Genomic DNA, 22,052 nt, shown 5'->3' with positions numbered 1-22,052 from the left:
TTATCGGATTACGTCGTTGAAGAGAAATTGTTCGAGCCATGTTTCCGAAGTAACAAAGAGGCGACTGGATTGCAGCCATTCAAAGACCAAATATAACGTCCCAGAACACTCCAGCTCACAGGTTAATGCTCCAAGCATTTACACAAAGGTCAGTCTGCTGTTGTAGTTAATACGTCATTTTTCTTAACATAATTGGTGATATAGGTTACAAGCAAGTCTGGCGCTGAACAGAAATGGTCGCGCTATGCTCCTTTGTTTATTGTGCATAAATAGTGAATTGTCCTGACACAATATTGCGTTTCGCTTCTGTTATTATGGTACATTGACAAAAACATATACTTTTATTCACAGGATAAAACAGTTGTTTTGTATCACTAATTGTCCAGTACGATTACAGCATACAATATTATTGTCACTGCTACATTTCTGTGATGCTACCAGAAATTATTTCCACTGCTAATTAATTACCATTGAGCTCAAAGGTTATATTAATAAACGGTTAACGAATGTGTATTTATGAAGACGATTTGTGAGACTGGTAAACTTATGATACATAGCTGACTTCATCTAACTAGCAAATGTTTTCCAGGCTACGTTGGTGATGCAGTTTTTTTTTTAATGATATTTTAAAAAAAATATCATTTATTTATGTATGATATTTTTGTCATGCGATTTTAAAGCCAGTCCTACAACCGCATCCAAGAATAACATGCAGCTTATCTCAGAACTGTCGGTGAAAATTATTCTTGGAGCTAGGTTTAATTGAGCTGCATTTTAAAGAGGTGCAATTTCACAATTTGTGTATATTTTCTAAGTTCACTATTTTGTCATGTGTTGAGAAAAACACAGATTTAAAAATTACATGGTCTAATATTTACATTTAGCATATAACTGCAACATTATTTTTTTCGTTTTTTTTTTTTAAGACTCGAAAGGACTTGAAATTCAAAATTTCAGACTTGTGACTTGACTCGGACTTTTACACCAGTGACTTGAGACTCGACTCTGACTTGCCTGACATTACTTGAGACTTGACTTGAGACTTGAGGATAAAGACTTGAGACTTACTTGAGACTTGCAAAACAATGACTTGGTCCCACCTCTGTTCTATAACTATAAGTATGTACAGGCTGTAGTGAGTACAAGCTATGTACAGGCTATGAACAGGATATAAATATGAAAAACTATACAGAATATGAAATAAATAACTTTACAGAAATCTGAGATATACAGTTATACAGAAATGGGAACTATGCAAGTTGTAAACAGTTGTAGGGTTAAAAATTATCGTATGTACAGAATGATTATTTACACAGAGCTATACAGTAGTGCAGTTAAGATAAGTGAGGGTGTGGATAATTTCTACAGAGGCTATATAAAGTGCTAGTGGTTGTGAGTGGTGGTTCAGTCCATGTTATTATTGTGTGTTTGAGGGTACAGTTGTCCATTGTGGGTGTGTGTATGTTCAGTCCATGTGTTAACGTGGGTCAGATGTAGGGCTGGGTATCGTCACTGATTTCTAGAATCGATTCAATTCCGATTCACAAGGCCCCGAATCGATTCGATCCACGATTCGATTTAATTCGATTCGATTTAAATCTGGGAAATTTTGACAGTCAGAAATATTATAATTCAGATCAGTACATTTACATATTTTTGTATCAATAAAAAGGAAGCTGACACACGCAAGACTTTATCACAGGTGTGAGCATCACAGCAGAGGCCTTTGTGTCAAAGTAGCTGAGGATAAAACACAGAAAAACATGAAGGTGATTTTCCTGGCCTGGGATTTTATAAAAATATTCTGCAGTACATCAAAAACCAAAGAAAACCATTAATCAACATATGAACATCACCTCTGAAGTTACAGCGGTTTTATTACAGACACAGCGTTTTGCATTTTGAATAATTTTAAAAAGTTTAAATTTGTTCAGTATTGAACAGCAGAAATGAGGTTTTCTTTTCGGAAGAATGTAAAAGGGAAAAAACAGCGGCCGACAGCCTGTAAACAACAGTAGACTTGTGCGTAACAAGCAAGCGAATAATGAAGAAAGGGAAACTGTTCTTGAAGTACAGAGAGAGAGCTGTGCATCGCAGTGGAAGCAAAACAGTAAAAGTCTGAGTGAATTCATGACGATGTTTATGTGAAGCGTTTGGATCTTCTTTTGCTGCTGGTTCGGTCAATATTGTTTGGAGAGAGATCAAACTAACAGCTTTAGAATCGGCGCATAAAGGGCGTGCACACAAAGCGCAGACCCGCCGACAGATCAGAGTCAGCGAGCTGTCGGCTTTCAGCCCCGACTGTGAGAAAAGCGACATCTAACTGATTCTGATCCGCGGGTCCCGCTGTGTGTTTAAGTCTTTGTGCAGAATCCGTGTTCCTGCTCTCATTTACTGTCTTAACTGTTTGGTGGTTCTTGAAATTTTGTGAGATTTCACCTGAGATTCTGGCATTTTGGGCAAAATAAATTTATATTAAAAAATCGATTCAGGATTTTAATGAATCGATTTTACGTTATCCAAGCCAGAATCGATTTTAATCGATGAATCGATTATAAGAACCCACCCCTAGTCAGATGTCAGGAGGCAGAGTTCAGGAGTCTGACAGCTGTGGGGAAGAAGCTGTTCCGGTACCTGGTGGTCTTAGTTTAAGCTTGATAGTTAAAAGTTGAAATGTAAATAGTTGGTTTTTGTATAATATGATTTATTTATTACATTTTATGTGGAGTGAATAAATAAAAGTATATTTATGGTGGCCCCTAGAGACAAAGTACAACCTCCAAAACACGTACAAACTCCGAAGCACGTACAAACTCCAAAACACGTAAAAACTCAGAAGCACGTACAAAGCACGTACAAATTCCAAAACACGTACAAACCCCAAAACACATCCAAACTCCAAAAATACGTACAAAACACAACAGAAGTACTCCAGGGTGCTAGGGGCAGTGCTTTTGTTACCTAGTGGCTACACAAGTCAGGATGTACCAACGACTGGATTTGGTGTGTGGCAGTAACAAGTAAATTGAATATATATGAGTGCTTGTGTATAAATACACAAACAATACACATATGCTTTCAATTGTGTAATTTAAGTGATCTAGGTAGCTCTGTTTTGGAAGTTCAGTTAATGCTAGAAATGTGTTTTGGAGTTTGTACGTGCTTTGGAGTTTGTACGAGCTTTGGAATTTGTACGTGATTTTTGGAGTTTGTACGTGCTTTGTCTCTAGGGGCCACTGTATATATTTATGTAAGCATATATAAATAAAAACACATTTTTTTAACATTAGTAATTCCTTTTGTGCATAATTTTATATTGTTGTTAATAATAAATTAATTAAAGCAACAAAACAACCCGAAGAGCCGGTTGGGAGCCAAAAGAGCCGGCTCTTTTTAGTGAGTCAAGCCGAAAGAGCCGGTTCTCTAAAAAGAGCCAGAAATCCCATCACTAGTGTGGGCTGCTTTGCTTCTGTCTCTTTGCTGCGCTTAAGACTCTCTGCAGGTCCCTCCCCTAATGAAGAGTAGTGAGCTGCTGATTGGACCGTGGAACACGTGACTGCATTCAAAAAGCCGCTCTGACAGCTGCCGAGGGAGAGAGAGAAGCGAGCGAGCAGTTTGACAGCAGACACTGACCTGGCCCTGGTTTCCAACTTTTAGCGTGATTTTGTATCTGTGTAAGCGTGCTCTGTGAGAGCTGCCACTGGTGTATAAACTCAGTGCTTATGCATGCATAGGCTGTAGCTGAAGTGGTGAGCCACCTTTTCTTTTGAACAGTTTTCTCCTGTTTTATGGGCTAGGAAGCGAGGGATAGTATTGTCATTTGTTGTTTTGTTTCTTTCTTAAGGTTTAGTTAGTTTTCTTTGGCAGGACTTAGTTGGTTTTGTTTATTATTTTGGCCTGGGTTTACCCTGGAGCTATGCTTCCTGACATTCAATAAAATCACCTTTTCTTTACTCATAACTGGTTTCGGATGTTTGGTTTGGGAACCAGGGCGGGTAATTGCCTCTCTCTCCTCCAACCTTATGTGCGTCTCTACACGCCTAGACTAGGGGCGTAACACCAGGATACTTTTCTACGTAGCTGATGGCTGGTAACTGTGCAGGGGCGGGTCTAGCAAAGTTTTGCCAGGGGGGCAGGTTAGGGCATTAACAGGGAAAAGGGGGGCACAAAGACATATTTTTCTTACTTATTTTATTTAAAATATTAAAATATATTTATTTAAAATAAATAATTATCTGAATCTTACACCCAAAGTTTTAATCTGATGTAAAATGTATAGAAGTCCATTACTGTATATAGTAACTATTAAGTCTAATATACCCTAGTAAGCTGTAGTACTTTTTCCTTTGGGAAGGTACCATCTGTGCAGTCTGCAATTCTGTTGAGGAAATATGTTGAATCTATTTAATTATTGTGGAAAAAAAATTGATTTCTGCGCATTTTTTTTTTTTACATGTGCATTAAATTAAAGTTGATTAAGTCGATTAAGCATCACAAGGTAGAGGGTTGGGGGTGGTTCCCTATTTTTTTTTGCTGGGAGCTTGCAGCCCTATTAGTTAGGTTGCTTAATATTTCCGCTAAGTACTCTTTAAAATACCAGAATAGGGAGGATGGTGTAGGTTTAAGTTTATTAGGTTGATCAGTATTGCTGAACTATGAAATATTTTGGGTGCAGTGTATTTTTTGCATACAGGTATAACAGAATAGCTTTAGTCTTTTTTTTAACTTGAGTATGAACTTTTACAAAATGCAGCAAGATATTAAAAAACAGTTTTATTGATATCGGTATCGGCAGATATCCAAATTTATGATATCGGTATCGGACATAAAAAAGTGGTATCGTGCCATCTCTAACACATACACAGGGATAATGGTCTGTGGTAGCCTATTATTTGAGGAAGATTCATCATATTTAGGATTGACATATTTAGCAAATTCCCGAAGTTAAATCCGAAGGATCAGTTGGAAAGAAAGAGTCTAAATCAATATCAGTAGTATTTTATATAGCTGTACAAAATGATATGTCTGATCAGTTGCTGCTCTATGTTCAAACTTTTAGGGGAGCTCAGCTCCCAATCATAATCTCAGCAGTAATTAATATTACTGGAATATGCTGTTTGCAACTTGCAACTGGCGAACTTGATAAGATGACAAACATAGACATCATTATTTCAGTCGCTTAATTGAAAAAAAAAAACCCCGACAAGGCACACCTGTGAAGTGGAATATTTCATAACTACACCATGAACCTCATTGAAAGAAGGCCAAGGGTTTGTGGTGCTGTCAACAAAGGAAAGGGTGGCTACTTTCAGGAATCTAAAATATAAGTCATATTTTGAGTTATTTATCATTTTTTTCTTTGCTACATAATTCCATATATCTTACTGAAGACATCAAATATATAAAGTATATATCTACAATGTAGAAAGCAGTAAGAATAAAGAAAAACCATTAAACGAGAGAGTGTGTCCAAACATTTGACTGGTAGTTTATCTGAAATCATCATCAATGAATGTGGGTACAACAGAAGCTGCACCTTTACAATTTTTGATGAATTTGACTACATGTCCAATCTTTGCTTCTTCACTCATTTTTGCTCTCTCTCTCTCTTTGCTGTCTCCATTCTGCTCTCTCCTCTTCTCTCTATTTGTATCGTCTTTGTGCCATCACCCAACAGTTAAATGTTAATGTGAATAAAAGCCAGAAACTGATCCTGCGGGGCATCGACAAGTTAACGTCATTTTTACTTGCTGTCACCTGGATCTGGAACTCTTCTGTAAAAATAACCTTTTATTCTGAAATTTTTTAACAGACTAAAATAATAAAGTGTATCAGCTCCATGGCTGGTAAAGCGCAATATAGTAGCAGATTAGTAGATCAGAAGGTCACAATTAGCTAGCAATTAGCTAATAGTGATTTAGGCTACGTTAGCTAACGTTTTTGACACTATTTCAAGAACAAATAAAAAAACAAATACTTTATAAGTCATAGCGATTTCCCTACATTATCAGACTTTTTATTGTCTGCCTTATTTATTTTCAGACTTTTTAGTCTAAACTTCTCTCTCAACTTTTTTTCATCACACCCCTTTTGGATATCGGCATGACTTTGGAGTCTTTAAGTGTATATAGATAGATAGCCCTTATTTGTCACATGCATATGCAGTGAAATTGGACCCATTCCGACCGCACAGGTCGGATAGAGGTACATATCTGTACACACTGACTTTTTTATTGTGACTTTTGGCAGATGTGTGCTTGCCAGTATCATATAAGCTGTAAATGTATTCATAAAAATAAATATGAATATAAATATAAAAGCTTTGGCCATTTGGGGATCTGATTTCTTTTACCAAAAGAGGAGATTTGTGTTTAGCTGCTAAATGTTTCATTATGACCACCAGCTAGTCTCTAAATGTGTTTGTGTGGTGCTGAGTAGCACGTTGTTTATATCATATGAGAAGCCCAGTTTTTAATAACCCAAGAATCCAAGGTTCTGATCAGCTGTGTTAGTGCAAGCTCCTACATATTACCTTTCATTTCCTTTTATTAACCCATATGGAAAAGAAATAGTAAAAACTTATATGTGATTACTCATGAAAGTGGCCACTTTCATGAGTAAATCATACAAGGCTTACATGATTTACTCATGAAAGTGGCCACTTTCTCATTACTTTCATACATTGTTTTAATAAGTATCCAAAACATACAAGTTTCATTATATAATTTTTCAAGGGATCTTATATCTGTTTTCACTCTTATATGCTTTTCATACAAGTTTCACACAAGACAGATACAAACTTTATAAGATTTATATATATCTTTTCCATATGGGAACCTCAGAAGTTGAGGGTGAAAGCAATTTAGCTTTGAGCTATCAGTGAACTACTTTTTCTTTTTAAATATTTACCTGCTAAAACATCCTGATTTCTGTAAAAAAATTTCAGCCTGTGTAGGCTATAGGTTTTCACTGGTGGTACAAATGCTTATTTGGATTTTTATTTTATTTTTTACCAAAGATACATGCATACATTTCTTGAGTGCTCCAAAAATCTATCACCAGGATACAAGTTTTCATTTAACAGATTGTGCATGCTACATTTGTATGACTGCATTTATCTGTGGAGCTTTTGATAATCTTGTGAATTCAGAACTTGCTTGCAAGGCAAATTTGAGTGAACTAACCTGTAGAATAGAAATAATTTCTGCATGAGCTACAGTGGTTTCAGTGGATGTCTGCTGTATGAATGGTTTAGAGGTTTAAAGCACAGTGAGAAGGAATTCAATGAAAATCACAGTTCACCTCATTTTCTATTGTGCACAGCTGTGTAGGAAGACAGAGAAGGAGGAATAGCTGAAGCATGACCAGCAACTGATTTATCAAGACACTGTAAAATTAGTTTGACCTTGAATGATACACAAGCTCATGGACACAAACTGCAGGAACCTTCCTGAATATTACAAAGAGCATCACGGTATGGCAGATTTTGTCCTTTTTTCCCACTATAATCTAGTACATTTAGAATCAGACTGTTGTGTTTTCTCAAAGCAGTTTCGTTTATGTCATGAAACTGTTCTTTGACAGCCGCAAGGCATACATATCACAGCATATAGATCAATAAATTAATGAATTAGGGTAACCATACCAAACCAACCAAGCTGTCAGCTCCTGCTGATGAAACTGAAAGACAAGCTTGAAGAGACATTTTGGGAGTCATAAAAAACGCAAACAGTAACTGACATCTCTTCTTGCCTCTAGATCAGTGGTTCTCAAACTTTTCACAATGAGTACCACCTCATAGAATATATGGCTCTTGAAGTACCACCCTTATGACCAACATTAAAGTACAGGAGTATAGGCCTATTTAACACCACATACAGTTTATACTAGACAATTTTATTTCGTATATGAATGTTGTCAAAGGAGCTTGCAAAGAAAAGCGTCTGGACTTCTTTAAGTTACTTGAAGACGTTTCACCTCTCATCCGAGAAGCTTCTTCAGTTCTAAGGTCAAAATGGTGGAGATATAAACCTAGTGGGAGTATCCCCCCACAGAGGGACAAAAAGACCCCCTGATGATCCTCTAATCGCCTGAGCCAAGGTGTGAAACTGGGTGTGGCTCCCAATCAGCCAGAGTTTCGGGTGAGTTTCACAATGAACTCACAGATGCTTTTCTTTGCAAGCTCCTTTGACTACGATGACCTGGATGACTGAGAACCTTCACAGACGTATGTGAATGTTATTTATTTTAACTCTCATAAACAGGATGTGACGAGCGATAATAATAACAACTGTATTGCATTAATATATTAGATGGTGGCTGGGATCGCGGCACTATGGAAAAGGGCTGTGTTTTTACCATCAGCGTGACAGCGCCGTGCCTCCTTTGCCGTATTAAGCCCCAGGGAAACAAGCCCGCCAGCACTCAAGCACTGGCGATAAGGAAGGGTTGCTCTTCATAGAAGACTCACGCTTGGGGAGATGTTTTCTGGTTGACTCCAGCTCCCAGAAGAGCCTCAGGAGCTCTCTTGTCGTCTTTGCATACCTCCACAATGGTGTATTATTTAGTATATTATTTATTGTTATCTTTAAAAAAAATGGAGATTTCACGCATATGACCAGAGAGAGCCCAAGTACCACTATTGGTGCATGTACCACAGTTTGACAACTCTAGATTTGCTCTAGATTTTACACCAAATGTAATTAAAAAAAACATTTAAAAATGTGTTTGAGTCACATAAAAGTCTCTTGTAGCTTTTAAGCACATAATATGACTTTACAGGGCACCTCAAATACAATGTAGTCACCTACTCACTGGAAAGTGGGTGGTTCCCCCATCTACTCCAGTCTACATGACACCAAGAAATAGCATTGAAAAAGGTGCTGGTGTGAATGGATGAATGAGGCAAGTTGTGTAAATGCTCAGATAGAGTAGGAAAGCGCTATACAAGAACCAGTCCCTTTACCATTTGCCATTAAGATTACACGACTTCACTTACAAAACTTAAGGACTTATGTGGGTTGCTGAAATATAGAATTTGGTGCCTAAAACTGACCTGTAGAATACCAATATCATATTGTGGCGTGAATAAGGCACGGCGGGACCACGGAGCACCGTTCAGAGCCATCTTTATTCAATACACATCACACCACCAACTACAACAACCCCCGAGTCCCCGTGTTTTAACACGGCGGGCGTGATTGCGGATGCCGTGCAGGTGCGTCCGCACGGCACCGCCGACCACGCCCCACTACATACCCCCATCGCCCGATTGAGGCCGGGGAGCGATCTGGCCGAACCTACTCCCCGCGAACTGGGGCGAGATTCGGCCCAGCGACGGGGGAGCGTCCATTCTGGTGGCCGCCCGTGCATCCAGCGGCGACGGCGGAGCTGGTCCGGAGGTCGGCCGCGTAGCGAGCGGGCACGGCCCCACAGGCATGGCCGTGAGCTCCTGCACACAGGCGGCTGGGCAGACGTCAGGCGCGCCGAATCGTCTGGTGGCAGCGAGGCTGGACTGGCCAGCCCACCGACCCCCGGCTTAGCGGGGCTGTCCCGCTCCTCTGCCTCCACCTCCAGCTGCGCAGGCTGCCCTGGACCAGGGACCTCGGTCCCCTCGCACGGCTGCTCCACCACCGCCTCCGCCACTCCCGTTTGGAGCGGCTCCCCGCGCTGCGCCTCCGCTTCCGGCAGGCACAGCCCCTCGTCCACCTCTGGGTGGAGCGGCTCCTCTTCCTCCGGCAGGTGTAGACCCTCGCCCGCCTCGTCCTCCGCCTCCGATTGGAGCGGCTCCTCCACCGCTCCCGGCAGGAGCAGCCCTTCACCCGGCTGTTCCTCCTCCGGCAGGCTCGGACCCCCGCGTGACTCGTCCACCACCTCCGGGTGGAGCGGCTCCTCTTCCTCCGGCAGGTGTAGACCCCTGCCCGCCTTGTCCTCCGCCTCCGATTGCAGCGGCTCCTCCACCGCTCCCAGCAGGAGCAGCCCTTCACCCGGCTGTTTCACCCGGCTGTTCCTCCTCCTCCGGCAGGCTCGGACCCCCGCGTGACTCGTCCACCACCTCCGGCTGCCGAGGTGCCCCACACAGCTCCTCCACCGCTTTCCCACAGTCAGTATACCCCGGTGGGGGTGGCGGCGTCGAGATCGCCCAGGCCTGGAGCAGCGCTGCCAGCTCTGCCATCTTCCCCAGGTGGCGTTCGCTCTCCTTCCGCAGCTCTTCCTGTTGGCGACACACCTCCGCCGCCTGCTTCCGCTGAGTGGCCGCTATTTCGGCCACCATCTCGGCCAGCTCTTCCCTTCCCTGGCTCCGGTAAGTACCCGCCATGCCGCCTCCTGGGTTTCGGCACCAATGTGGCGTGAATAAGGCACGGCGGGACCACGGAGCACCGTTCAGAGCCATCTTTATTCAATACACATCACACCACCAACCACAACAACCCCCGAGTCCCCGTGTTTTAACACGGCGGGCGTGATTGCGGATGCCGTGCAGGTGCGTCCGCACGGCACCGCCGACCACGCCCCACCACACACATATATATATATATATACAGTTTTTCATAATTTAAGCTAGTAAATAGTAATAGTGGTGTGTGATACTGCATATTTTGGTATCGATTCGATTCAATTCAATTTTATTTATATAGCGCCAAATCACAACAAAAGTCGCCTCTGTATCTATGAACCCAACAATCATATAACCCCCTATGAGCAAGCACTTTGGCGACAGTGGGAAGGAAAAACTCCCTTTTAACAGGAAGAAACCTCCGGCAGAACCAGGCTCAGGGAGGGGCGGCCATCTGCTGCGACCGGTTGGGGTGAGAGAAGGAAGACAGGATAAAAGACATGCTGTGGAAGAGAGACAGAAGTTAATAACAGATATGATTCAATGCAGAGAGGTCTGTTAATACATAGTGAGTGAGAAAGGTGACTGGAAAGGAAAAACTCAATGCATCATGGGAATCCCCCGGCAGCCTACGTCTATTGCAGCATAACTAAGGGAGGATTCAGGGTCACCTGGTCCAGCCCTGACTATATGCTTTAGCAAAAGGGAAAGTTTTAAGCCTAATCTTGAAAGTAGAGATAGTGTCTGTCTCCTGAATCCAAACTGGAAGCTGGTTCCACAGAAGAGGGGCCTGAAAACTGACGGCTCTGCCTCCCATTCTACTTTTAAATACTCTAGGAACAACAAGTAGGCCTCCAGTGCGAGAGCGAAGTGCTCTAATAGGGTGATATGGTACTACAAGGTCATTAAGATAAGATGGGGCCTGATTATTTAAGACCTTGTATGTGAGGAGCAGGATTTTGAATTCAATTCTGGATTTAACAGGAAGCCAATGAAGGGAAGCCAAAACAGGAGAGATATGCTCTCTCTTTCTAGTCCCTGTCAGTACTCTTGCTGCAGCATTTTGGATTAGCTGAAGGCTTTTCAGTGAGTTTTTTGGACATCCTGATAATAATGAATTACAGTAGTCCAGCCTAGAAGTAATAAATGCATGAACTAGTTTTTCAGCGTCACTCTGGGACAGGATATTTCTAATTTTAGAGATGTTGCGCAAATGGAAGAAAGCAGTCTTACATATTTGTTTAATATGTGCGTTGAAGGACATGTCCTGGTCAAAAATGACTCCAAGGTTCCTCACAGCATTACTGGAGGCCAAGGTAATGCCATCCAGAGTACGAATCTGGTTAGATACCATATTTCTAAGATTTTCAGGGCCGAGTACAATAACCTCAGTTTTATCTGAATTAAGAAGCGTGATTTGGTGCAATATAAATAAAATTGAATTGAATTGAAACAGGCTAGTATCAATCCGATACCGATGCCGACTTGGTATAGATGCAATCGATATTTGGATCGCTCTCTATTACGCAGCATCTTTGACGCTGCTAAGGAAAAGCGTGAAGGATGAATGGAGCTACCCAGATAGCAAGGAAACATTGAAACAATGTTGAGTCAATATCAGGTGATGTCATTGAATCAACGTTGAAGTGTGACGTTGACCTAACGTCACTCTTGCACCCTTTTTTAACGTTGAAACAACGTCAGGTTTTGATGTGGAATCAATGTTGAAACCTGACGTTGATTCAACGTTATATTTTCTAATACTGCTGACATTGAAACAATGTCAGATTCTGATATTGAAACACTGTTGAGCTATGGTGTTGATTTTCCACCTCTTTCGCACAGTTGCTTTTTATTAAAACAACAGTTAAATCATGACTGGAAATCTACCTTTCTTTATAGGTATTTTAACCAATACTAAACTACTGCATGTTTCCATCAGTACTTCAACCACCTAAACACATAATTGTACTTATTCCTTAAATTGGACACCCTTTATAAAAAAAAACCCAAATGTCTCACAATGTATCATGTCAATATCCTAAAATAAGAAAGCATTGCATGTGATGTAACAGAGAAAAAAAATAAACAAAAAAAGGTCAATAGGCATGTTTCGTTTGCTAAATACTTTATTAAAAGACAGTTTCCTATTTACGTTTATATGATTCACAGAAGTTTGTAATTTTTTGCATGATGTGCGTCCTGCACCACCCAAACGATCTGGGGCGTATCGGAGCCATTTCTGCACTGCTTGTGCAAAGACAAACTCGGACATAGAGTTTGCCCCTAACTGCTGCGTCAGGCTCCAATCAAGGCAAAGCGTCTCACCTATAGACACATTTTAAGAGATGGAATTAGCGTGTCTCATGTCTTAAATGTGTATGCAAGTGCTTGTATGTTTAATCAACAGGCCGTTGTTATGTATTTAAATCACATCTGACAGCTATTACACTTTATAGTTACAAAGTGTACATAACCTTTATATAATTACCATTGCCTTATTTGCCTCTTGTGATTGAAGAGCTGGCTCTGCATTGTTTAGCTCCTCAGTGTTGTGCAAGGGCAAATCCAGAGGCAGTACCCCAGCATCTACCGATTCATTGCAGCCGGTATTGCGGATGGCTCTGACCTCCTCACGGAGTTCGTTAACAGCTCTCGTCAGGTCTGACAGAAAAAGATAAATTTTTTTTAAGCATTTAAGAATACAGACAACTTGTCAAACGTTTCCTTGTGTCACACACAGATATGTACAAAGACACTAGGCAGTATTTTATTACCTGGTATTTTCACTCGAGGGGCCCGGGGAAACCATTTCTTTGTGGGCTGCTCATCCTCTGAGTCACTATATGTATACAGGGGATTTGGTCTAAAGAAAAAAAGTTGAAAACGGTCATAAGTAATTACAAATGTGCTTTTGGAATATTTTTTCCTAAAGTTACAGTTTGATTTATAACAACACACACAGGAAACGGAGATGTGCAAGAAGGTACAGTATACAAGGGATTTTTGAAGTGCACAAGTGTACACGGCTTTGCATTTATAAAAAGTTTACAAGCTTCCACTTTTTGGACTATATTATGTGGTGATATTGCAGTATGCAAGCACCACAGATATGTATAAAAGACAAGATCATAAATTCTTAGCAATCAAAGATATGTTTGTGAAATAAAAAAAGTTTTACTTGTGCTTTCTTTTATGACTGGTCTGAGTTTCAGCTTTGGACTGAAGGTCAGACATATCACAGTGTTCACTTAGATATTTCTGAAGACTGCGTTCTGCTTCGTGAAATGTGTCTGGAAGTACAAACACAATGTATGGCCAGACATAAATTAGGACACGAAAAACTTGTTATTGTTACATTTATACAACACCAATCCAGATGATACCCACCGTGGCTTATTAGAAGTCGGACTGGTGCATAGGTGAGCCATGTTGCACCAGGATGAACTCTCCTCTTTACTGCGTTGTGGATCCTGAATGTGTCTCACGGAGGATATGGAGGCCATGACAATTTCTCCCCATTTATCCATGATCTAGGGACTATTTCTGTACCACCAGTGCTAAACTGCACAATGCACCAGTCTTTCATTTTTATCTTTTTTTTTAATTTGGAGTCCTTTTTTGCCCTGTCTAGGATAAACAGGAAACAGATAATTACAATATATTTCATAGTCACTACAAAACTTGATCTATTGATTGAACTAAATAATAAATAATAGCTTAAAATGTATATAGGCAACCATTACAAGCAAACCCGTATATGTAAGCATTTAAACACTGAAGATAATAAAATTAACAGTATTTTGTCTAAGTCTGCCATTGTAGGAATTCATGGCACCGAGACAAAAACTTGGCGCACAGTGTGGCGTCAAAATAGGCGCACACCTTTGACGCTGCGTTTTCTCCGTCTTCCTCGTCCACACGTAAATGCTAAACGCAGTTTACGTGTGGACAAAAGGTGCAAACGCAAGTTAGGTGAGCGTGCAGCGTAAAGTTAGGTGAGCGTGCAACGTAAAGTTTGAATTGAGTGCGAATCGAAGCGGGTGCTCACCAATCATTAAAAGTAACAAAGTCATTGAACACATTTATACAGTTACCTTTACGTTTATCAATCATATATCACAGATTTACAATTTTTTGTAGTACTATGCTAAAAAGCAACTACAGAGCGAAAGTCTGGGTCAAGCGCCGAGGCGACGGCAAGAACAAAGGAACCCTCGAAGCGTTAAAGCTAGCTTTGTAAGGGAATATAACGGAAAAGTATGAAACGAAAATGTTTTCTTTGTTGATAGACTTTGTTTGCAGTGCAATTTATTTGTTGCCGGATTGTAAGATGAAAGTAGACACAATATCGGGCTCCCACATTTTATCCGAAACTTTACATTAACAAGTTTGTTTGTTTTTTTTACTGTTATTCAAATGCAACCGTGGAAATAACGAATAGAACAAAAGTAATTCATTCTTACCTTATACTATACTTATACTGGTGCAGGCCAGTGCAGTGCATGAACTGATGCCTTCTCCGGTCAATTCCGCTGAGAGTAAATCTAATGTCCCGCTCTACTGTACAAGACAATGGTTACCTGGAGGGATGTACCAATGTGATAGGGGTGCTGCGGAATAGTCCAAGTGGTAGCAGCTTTAATTTCCCGCTCAACCATAAATCGATGGTTTTTCAACGTGATTGTTGTCACCTTGTCAACTATAAATAGATCAACAATCAACGATGACAGAACAACAGTGAATCAATGTTATTTCAATGTCAGTGTCAGGTTTCATCAGTATTTCAATGTTGTTTCAACATTGAAATGTCAACACAAAACCAATCCTGACGATTCTGATGGTTCAGATGGAAAATCAACATCTGTTCAATGTCTCCTTGCTATCTGGGTACTTGCTAAAAAAGCCCAAAGAACAATCAACAGCTACAGCTGCTAGTAATCATGTTCTGTTCTTAGTCATCCAGGTCATTGTAGCCTAAGGAGCTTGGAAAGAAAAGCATCCTGACTTAAGTTTCTTGAAGACGTTGTTTCACCTCTCATCCAAGAAGCTTCTTCAGTTCTTAGCACAATTGGTGGAGAGTCCCATATTTTTAAGCCCTATTGGGAGAGCTCCTTAGACTGTTGGTAGTGGTGCCACAGATCCAAAATATCACGGTTCGGATTGGATCACAGTTTTAAGTCATGGATCGGATCAACTTTCGGATCAGCAAAACAAGACAAAAAGACAAAGTTTTTACTCGCCATTTACTTATTTAGGTATTTTTTGCCTATTTAAAAACATTCAACTCAAGACTCATTCCATGCAATTATATAAACACAAATTAAGGTGCAATATAGGGCAGTACAGGGCTTTGTATCTACCACTCCGCTGTGATATAATGAGCGGTCACGGTCAGGAAGCTTTCCATTGCCCTGGAGGTCCACCCATTTGTAGTTAGGTCAACAGAAGATGCCTGGGACAGTTCAGGCATAACTTTAGACTTTTCCTGGTCATACATGCTTGGAACGATCTTGTCACTGAAGTGGACGCGCAACGGGATATCATAGCGTGACTCAAGCACGTTCATCATAGTTTAAACCCCTTGTTTTACACAATGAAATACGGCCTCACGTCTGCAGCTAAACACCCCAATAGCTTTTGTAATAGCTTTAGCCCGGATGGATTGGGCAGCAAATGGCTGCTTAAACGCCGCAAACTCCTCTGCTCCTCCACCTGGACCGATAGCGCTGACCACGCATACACATACTTTTTTTCTTCTTTTTCGAATCTTCAGATCACGTGCGTGCAAAATCGTGGAGTAGGATCGGTTCGAATTATGGATCAACAGTGATTCGTTGCACCACTAACTGCTGGTAACCATGATGATATGCACAAATGTGTTGAGAAAAAAATTTATGAACAATAATTTCTTAAACGCACACAGCAAGCAGAATATCCTTAGAAGAAGGTCTAGTCCAGTTACAGACATCCCCCAATACTGCAATATAAATAAATATATAAAATACAAAAGCAATTTTAACAGTAAAAATAGAAAAGTAAGCCTTTCCATAGCAATCTGCACTGTACATCAGTGTGGAATGGAAAAATCAATCTTCCACCAGCAGGGTACTGGTAGCTGTTGCAGAAATACTAACTTATAGACCATCAGCACAAATGTAAATGTTACCATCACCAGCTTCACAGACACATGAGCTCACATGATGTTTAATGGTGTCACAAAATATTACTACTGTCATTTTCATTAGTTATCACCTGAAGATGGGCCACCTTTCCATAGTAATTCTCTATCTTAAATCTACAATTTCAATAGTGGATTAATAATTGAAAAACAAAACTGTACATTTACAGTCTAATCTTTGATTAAAAGTATAATGAAATGACAGATCAGGCCATGTATTTCGGTTTTATAGTAAATAGTGCCACTAACCATACGAATACAGTCATTTTCTGAGACAATCAATCAATTGTTTCACACTATGCAGCCTTCTATCCATTTTGGGGTTGGGGGCATGCACAATGTCACACTATCCCCGTGCTATGCAAACACTGCAGTACTGCAGTTTCTTATTATAGGACTTTGAGCTGACTCCAATCTGTCTGACAAGTAGTTTTGTTTTTTGTTTTTTTAATTATTCCAAACAAATCTACATCTCAGGTACTGGGTTCAGATTTATTTTTAGTGTGAGACTTTCAGAGAAAAGCTCTCACCACACAGCTGTCAGACTTTTCTCAATGATGAGTTCCTCTTGGCCAGATCAAGCTCACATGCCTGCATAAACTTCATTTGAATATTAGGTTTAGGCAGACTTTTAGAATTTGTGATGATTTTTTTCTTCTTTTTACTTGCTTTGCTTGTAGTATCTTAATTGATTGACAAGAAAAAGTTGGGAATATCAGGGAAAGTAATTTTTCTCAAGCTTTGCAAACAACAAGAATGTTGTTCGCAGAGCTGTGAGTGTAGGAGGATATATGCTCAACGCAATTTCAATCGTGTATTTTCCATCAGTTCCATCAAGGAGAATTTGGGCACATTTCAAGTGAGATCAAGGGTATAGAGCACTCTCTTTACATGCTTCAACGAGATTTTTCACACTGCTAAATACAATTTATTTGTAACGCTGCCAGCAACTATTTTATGCAGTGCTGCCAAGTCAGTTTTACTTCCCCTGTGCACCTACTCGCTCTCGCATAATATCTTGAGTGTATTTAGCTTTTCTTTGACATGTACAAATCCATATACCTTCATTCCCAGCAGCCAAGATCCTGCTAACACTCAAGGAAAAGCAGTCAAGTTGGTTATAGGTGAAGCACTTGTTCCGTGTTCCATGACAGTGTCTTTCTCACCTGAAGGCTTTAATCCTCAGGTTTTGAAGATTACACAAATATAGCACAAATCCTAACCCTCCTACAGAGTCACAAGTGGAAAAACATGACATAAAACATTACATATAACACAGCAGGCTTCTTTTTTTTTGCCTTGTAATAACTTCATTTTTATTTAATACATTCACATATATGTAAATGTACATGCACACACATATATACAAAACAGAAGGCGTTAAGATAAGCCAGAGCTGCTGCTTGGCTAACATGCTGCTCAAGCTATGCCTCCCGTTTTGTGGTTTTTCCTTCCTTTTAATTAACCTCTTGTATGTCATTTACAGGCAAAACAAAAGGTTCAGCTAAATGTTTTCTGCATCTCTAGGTCTTAGCTTAAATCTTAAATCTAGGGCACCACTGCTATTACTTTTCAGTTTTTATAGCAAGCCACATAAAACTCTAGTGTAGTGACTGCAGTGCCACAGATAGAGAAAAGCATAAGTGCTTATCAGCAGCAAGCTTCACCCTCCACCCCTGTCAGTCCAGAGGCACAGACATCACAAATAAACTATGAAAACACATCTTTTCCCACTTTCATAAGCAGTGGTCTGGGTGAAAGATGCCATAATTCAAATACAGAAAATACAGCATTGTAAGTTGTCCTTTTAAATGCAGTCCAGTGATTTCTTATTCTAATTGTTGTCATTCATTGTTCTTAAAAAAGTTTCTCAGATTCATGTAATCTCAATGAAGTACTGTGAGGAACAAAACACTGTTTCCTGGCACAAGGCATGCATTGTTCCTGGGTCCACATGTAGAACCAACAGCACACAGTAATGGATTCAACGGCGAACAACGCATATGTATCATCTATTTCCTCAGGGGTATGCTGGCTCTGGCATTTGGACAAAAACACTTCTTACAGGGTCTGTATCAAAGGGTTTCAGTAGGTGTGGGGCAGTTTTCAAATGTAACCAATCATTCCAGCTTGACTGTATGAGACAGAAATTGCATTTGAGGAAATATTCATAGTCTTCTTTAGAAATCGTCAGGGAAGTGGGTCAGGGCCTCTGTAAAATCATAGACTCCTATGAAGGTTAAAATGATTATATGGCTGTGGTTTGGAATGGAATAGAATACCGTAAAGGGAATTTCCCCTTTCTTTATTTTCTATACATGTCAGGCTCAACGTCACGTATCTGTTTTTATACCTGTGGCGTATGGTGACTGTTACAGAAATACAAGCACAGGTGAAAGGGTTGAATGCTGTATAACATTGTTAACTGTAAATATCTATAAGTGTAATAAAAATATGAATTAAAAATGAAGGTGATCAAAATAGCTCGTTCAACTTTGCACATTTGGTCAACCAACTGGTTTCTCAGTCTGTTTTATTAAAACCAGATTTGACATCTCCATTACTAGAAAGAAAGAGCATGTTTCTCCTACACTGGCTTCCCTTCACTGGCTCCCTGTTAATTCCAGAATCAATTTTAAAATCATTCTTCTCCTACAAGGTCTTGAATAATCTACTTTTCTGTGACTCTCATAATGTGTGCAATAACATCGGTGACAGTTGCTGATATATTTTAGGCTGTGACTTTCTTTTCAGATAAGCATGTCACATTGTTATAAAAGTACTAAAAGTAATCATTGTATTAGTTATTCAAATGAGTATTTTGTCAATTCAAGCCAACTCAAATTAAGTTAGTTAATCAAGGACTGGACACGATGGTGCTGATTGTAATGACACACTCACTCATTGCTACTTGCTGCCACTTTGGTCAGTCTGTCAGCGCTTGATTTATGCTTCAGAAGAAAAAGATCTAACAAAGTATCTGTATTTTGTGATACCAGAGCAGTACCACACATTAGGGTGGGTGTTATTGTGGAGGTATGTAATAACGACAGGAGAAGTCTCAGTGTCTCACTCCAACTTTATTAACTGACTCTCAGAACTTCACATATAGTGAGCGCCAAAATCTCCACCCCAACACTTCCCTTCAACTTGGGTGTGAGTGGAGCCACCTGGTGGTCCGCCACACATACCCCCCCCCCCCCCCCTGAACACACAGTTAGGTCTCTATTCAGTCCAGGACCCTGGGTCTAAGCAAACGACCCGAACGACTGAACCTGGGAAGGAGAGAACAGGCAGAGGAAGGTCCATCCTGTGAACGAGGCTGGTGAAGGCGAGCAGGAAAGGCAGGAGGAGGCTCAAACGCCGGTGGTCCGGGGGTAGTCCTGGGGGGAAAACCAGAGTCTGTCAACCCCATCGAAGGAGGGCGGCCACGGCGAGGGGCCTGGGCCGGCACTACATTACTGTCCGGAAGAACATGTGCAGGTTTAAGTCTGTCAACACACACAGTCTCCCTTCGACCCCCAAAATCCAAAACAAAATGTTTCTGGCCCGGTTCGATAACCCTGAATGGGCCGTCATACAGTGGCCGCAGCGGTGTCCTGTGGGCATCGTGCCTGACAAAAACAAACTTAGCAGTCTCTAAAGTCTTTGGAACAAAGGTGTCAGGCACGCAATGGTGCACCGGACCAGGAACCCGAAGCGAGTGCAAAAGCGGGTTGAGAGATCGAAGCAGGGAGGAGGATTTTCGGGCAAGAATTCTCCAGGCACGCGGAGGGGCTGACCAAACACTAGCTCAGCTGGGGAAGCGCCGAGATCCTCCTTAACCGCAGAGCGCAGCCCAAGCAAAACCCACGGGAGGCGGTCAACCCAATTGCCATCCTTTAAGGAGGCGCGAAAAGCAGCCTTAAGCGACCGGTGGAACCGTTCACACATCCCATTAGCTTGCGGGTTGTATGCGGTTGTGCGGTGGACTTTAGCCCCCAGTCCATCAGCCATGGCCGACCAAAGCTCGGAAATGAACTGGGGGCCTCTGTCTGACGTAATGTCCGCGGGTGGGCCGAAACGCGAGACCCAGCTTGACAAAAACGCCTTGGCCACCACTGCTGCGGTAGTGGACGCCAGGGGGACCGCCTCCGGCCACCTGGTGGTCCGGTCAACAACAGTCAAAAGGTGCGTAAAACCTTGTGACTGCGGCAGAGGACCCACCAGATCGACATGCACATGATCGAAACGTTTGCCGGGTATGAAGAATGGCTCCAGGGGCGCCTTGGTGTGTTTATGAACCTTCGCACGCTGGCAGGGAATGCACGCCGACGCCCATTCAGATTTGCGAAGGCCTGGCCAAACACATTTAGAGCTGACCAGTTTAGCAGAGGCCCGGACCACTGGATGAGAGAGAGCATGTACCGAGTCAAAAACTTGACGACGGCAGGAAGCGGGAACCACTGGGCGAGGGCGGCCGGTGGAAATGTCACAGACGAGGAGGGGACCACCGTCCTGCACGGGTCTGTCCTCTAGTATGAGGCCCGTCTGGGTGGATTTAAGCGCGAGGATGTCCGGGTCACCGCTCTGATCGGCAGCCATGGTGGAGTAGTCTATGCCGAGAAAGACGGGAGAAACCAGCGCACGGGACAAACAATCAGTCACATGATTGGATTTACCAGCCACGTGCCGAATGTCCGTGGTAAACTCAGAAATGGCTGCCAACTGGCGCTGCTGGCGTGCACTCCATGGATCAGAAACCTTGGACATGGCAAACGTCAAGGGTTTGTGGTCCACGTATGCGGTAAAGTGACGACCCTCGAGAAAAAACCGGAAATGACGAGTCGCCAGGTGGAGCGCCAGTAGCTCCCTGTCAAAAACGCTGTAATTGCGTTCGCTGTCACGTAGCGTATGGCTGAAAAAGGCGAGCGGTTGCCAGACACCCGAGATTCGCTGCTCCAGCACCGCACCCACTGCTATGTCCGACGCATCGGTGGTCAACGCAATCTGCGCTGAGGGGGATGGGTGGGCCAGAAGGGCAGCATTAGCTAACGCTGACTTAGCATCAGAAAACGCTTGGATGCTTTCCGGAAACCAGTCAACGGAGTCATTAGCTTTCTTACCTTTTAACGCGCCATAAAGGGGCTTCAGCAGATGTGCCGCTCTGGGGAGAAAACGGTTGTAAAAATTCACCATCCCCAAAAATTCCTGCAGTCCCTTAACATTCGTGGGACGCGGAAATTCCGAAACAGCTCGGACTTTGTCAGGCAACGGAACCACGCCCTTGGCGGAAATACGGTGCCCAAGAAAATCGAGAACGGGCAACCCAAACTGGCATTTAGACGGATTAATAATCAGTCCATGCTCCGCCAAACGCTGAAAAACCTGACGCAGATGGAACATGTGCTGCTCCTTCGAGCTGCTGGCCACCAGTATATCATCAAGATATACAAAAACAAAGGGCAGCCCGCGCAAGACCGAGTCCATCAACCGCTGGAAGGTTTGGGCGGCACCTTTCAGGCCAAACGGCATGCGCAGAAACTCGAAAAGGCC

At 41.9% G+C, this 22,052-nt stretch overlaps 1 protein-coding gene and 1 long non-coding RNA gene across 2 annotated transcripts in view; one reads left to right on the top strand and one right to left on the bottom strand.

Moving 5' to 3' along the window:
- The window catches only part of ntm (neurotrimin), a 505,318-nt gene that overhangs the window by 121,104 nt on the left and 362,162 nt on the right, over nucleotides 1-22,052 (top strand). The gene's annotated exons all lie outside the window — the stretch shown is intronic.
- LOC146699738 (uncharacterized) lies at nucleotides 12,457-13,321 on the bottom strand. The gene is made up of 3 exons (XR_014922652.1): nucleotides 13,114-13,321; nucleotides 12,828-13,000; nucleotides 12,457-12,664 (listed from the first exon to the last, which is right to left on the bottom strand). It is a non-coding gene; the product is annotated as an uncharacterized LOC146699738 (long non-coding RNA).

The sequence above is a fragment of the Copadichromis virginalis genome, linkage group LG10 (assembly GCF_057382275.1).
Source record: "Copadichromis virginalis isolate Kocher_CV1m ecotype Utaka linkage group LG10, C_Virginalis_male_GT1.1, whole genome shotgun sequence".
In the NCBI taxonomy this organism is placed as follows: Eukaryota; Metazoa; Chordata; class Actinopteri; order Cichliformes; family Cichlidae; genus Copadichromis; species Copadichromis virginalis.
This window is presented reverse-complemented; position numbering and strand designations above follow the sequence as displayed.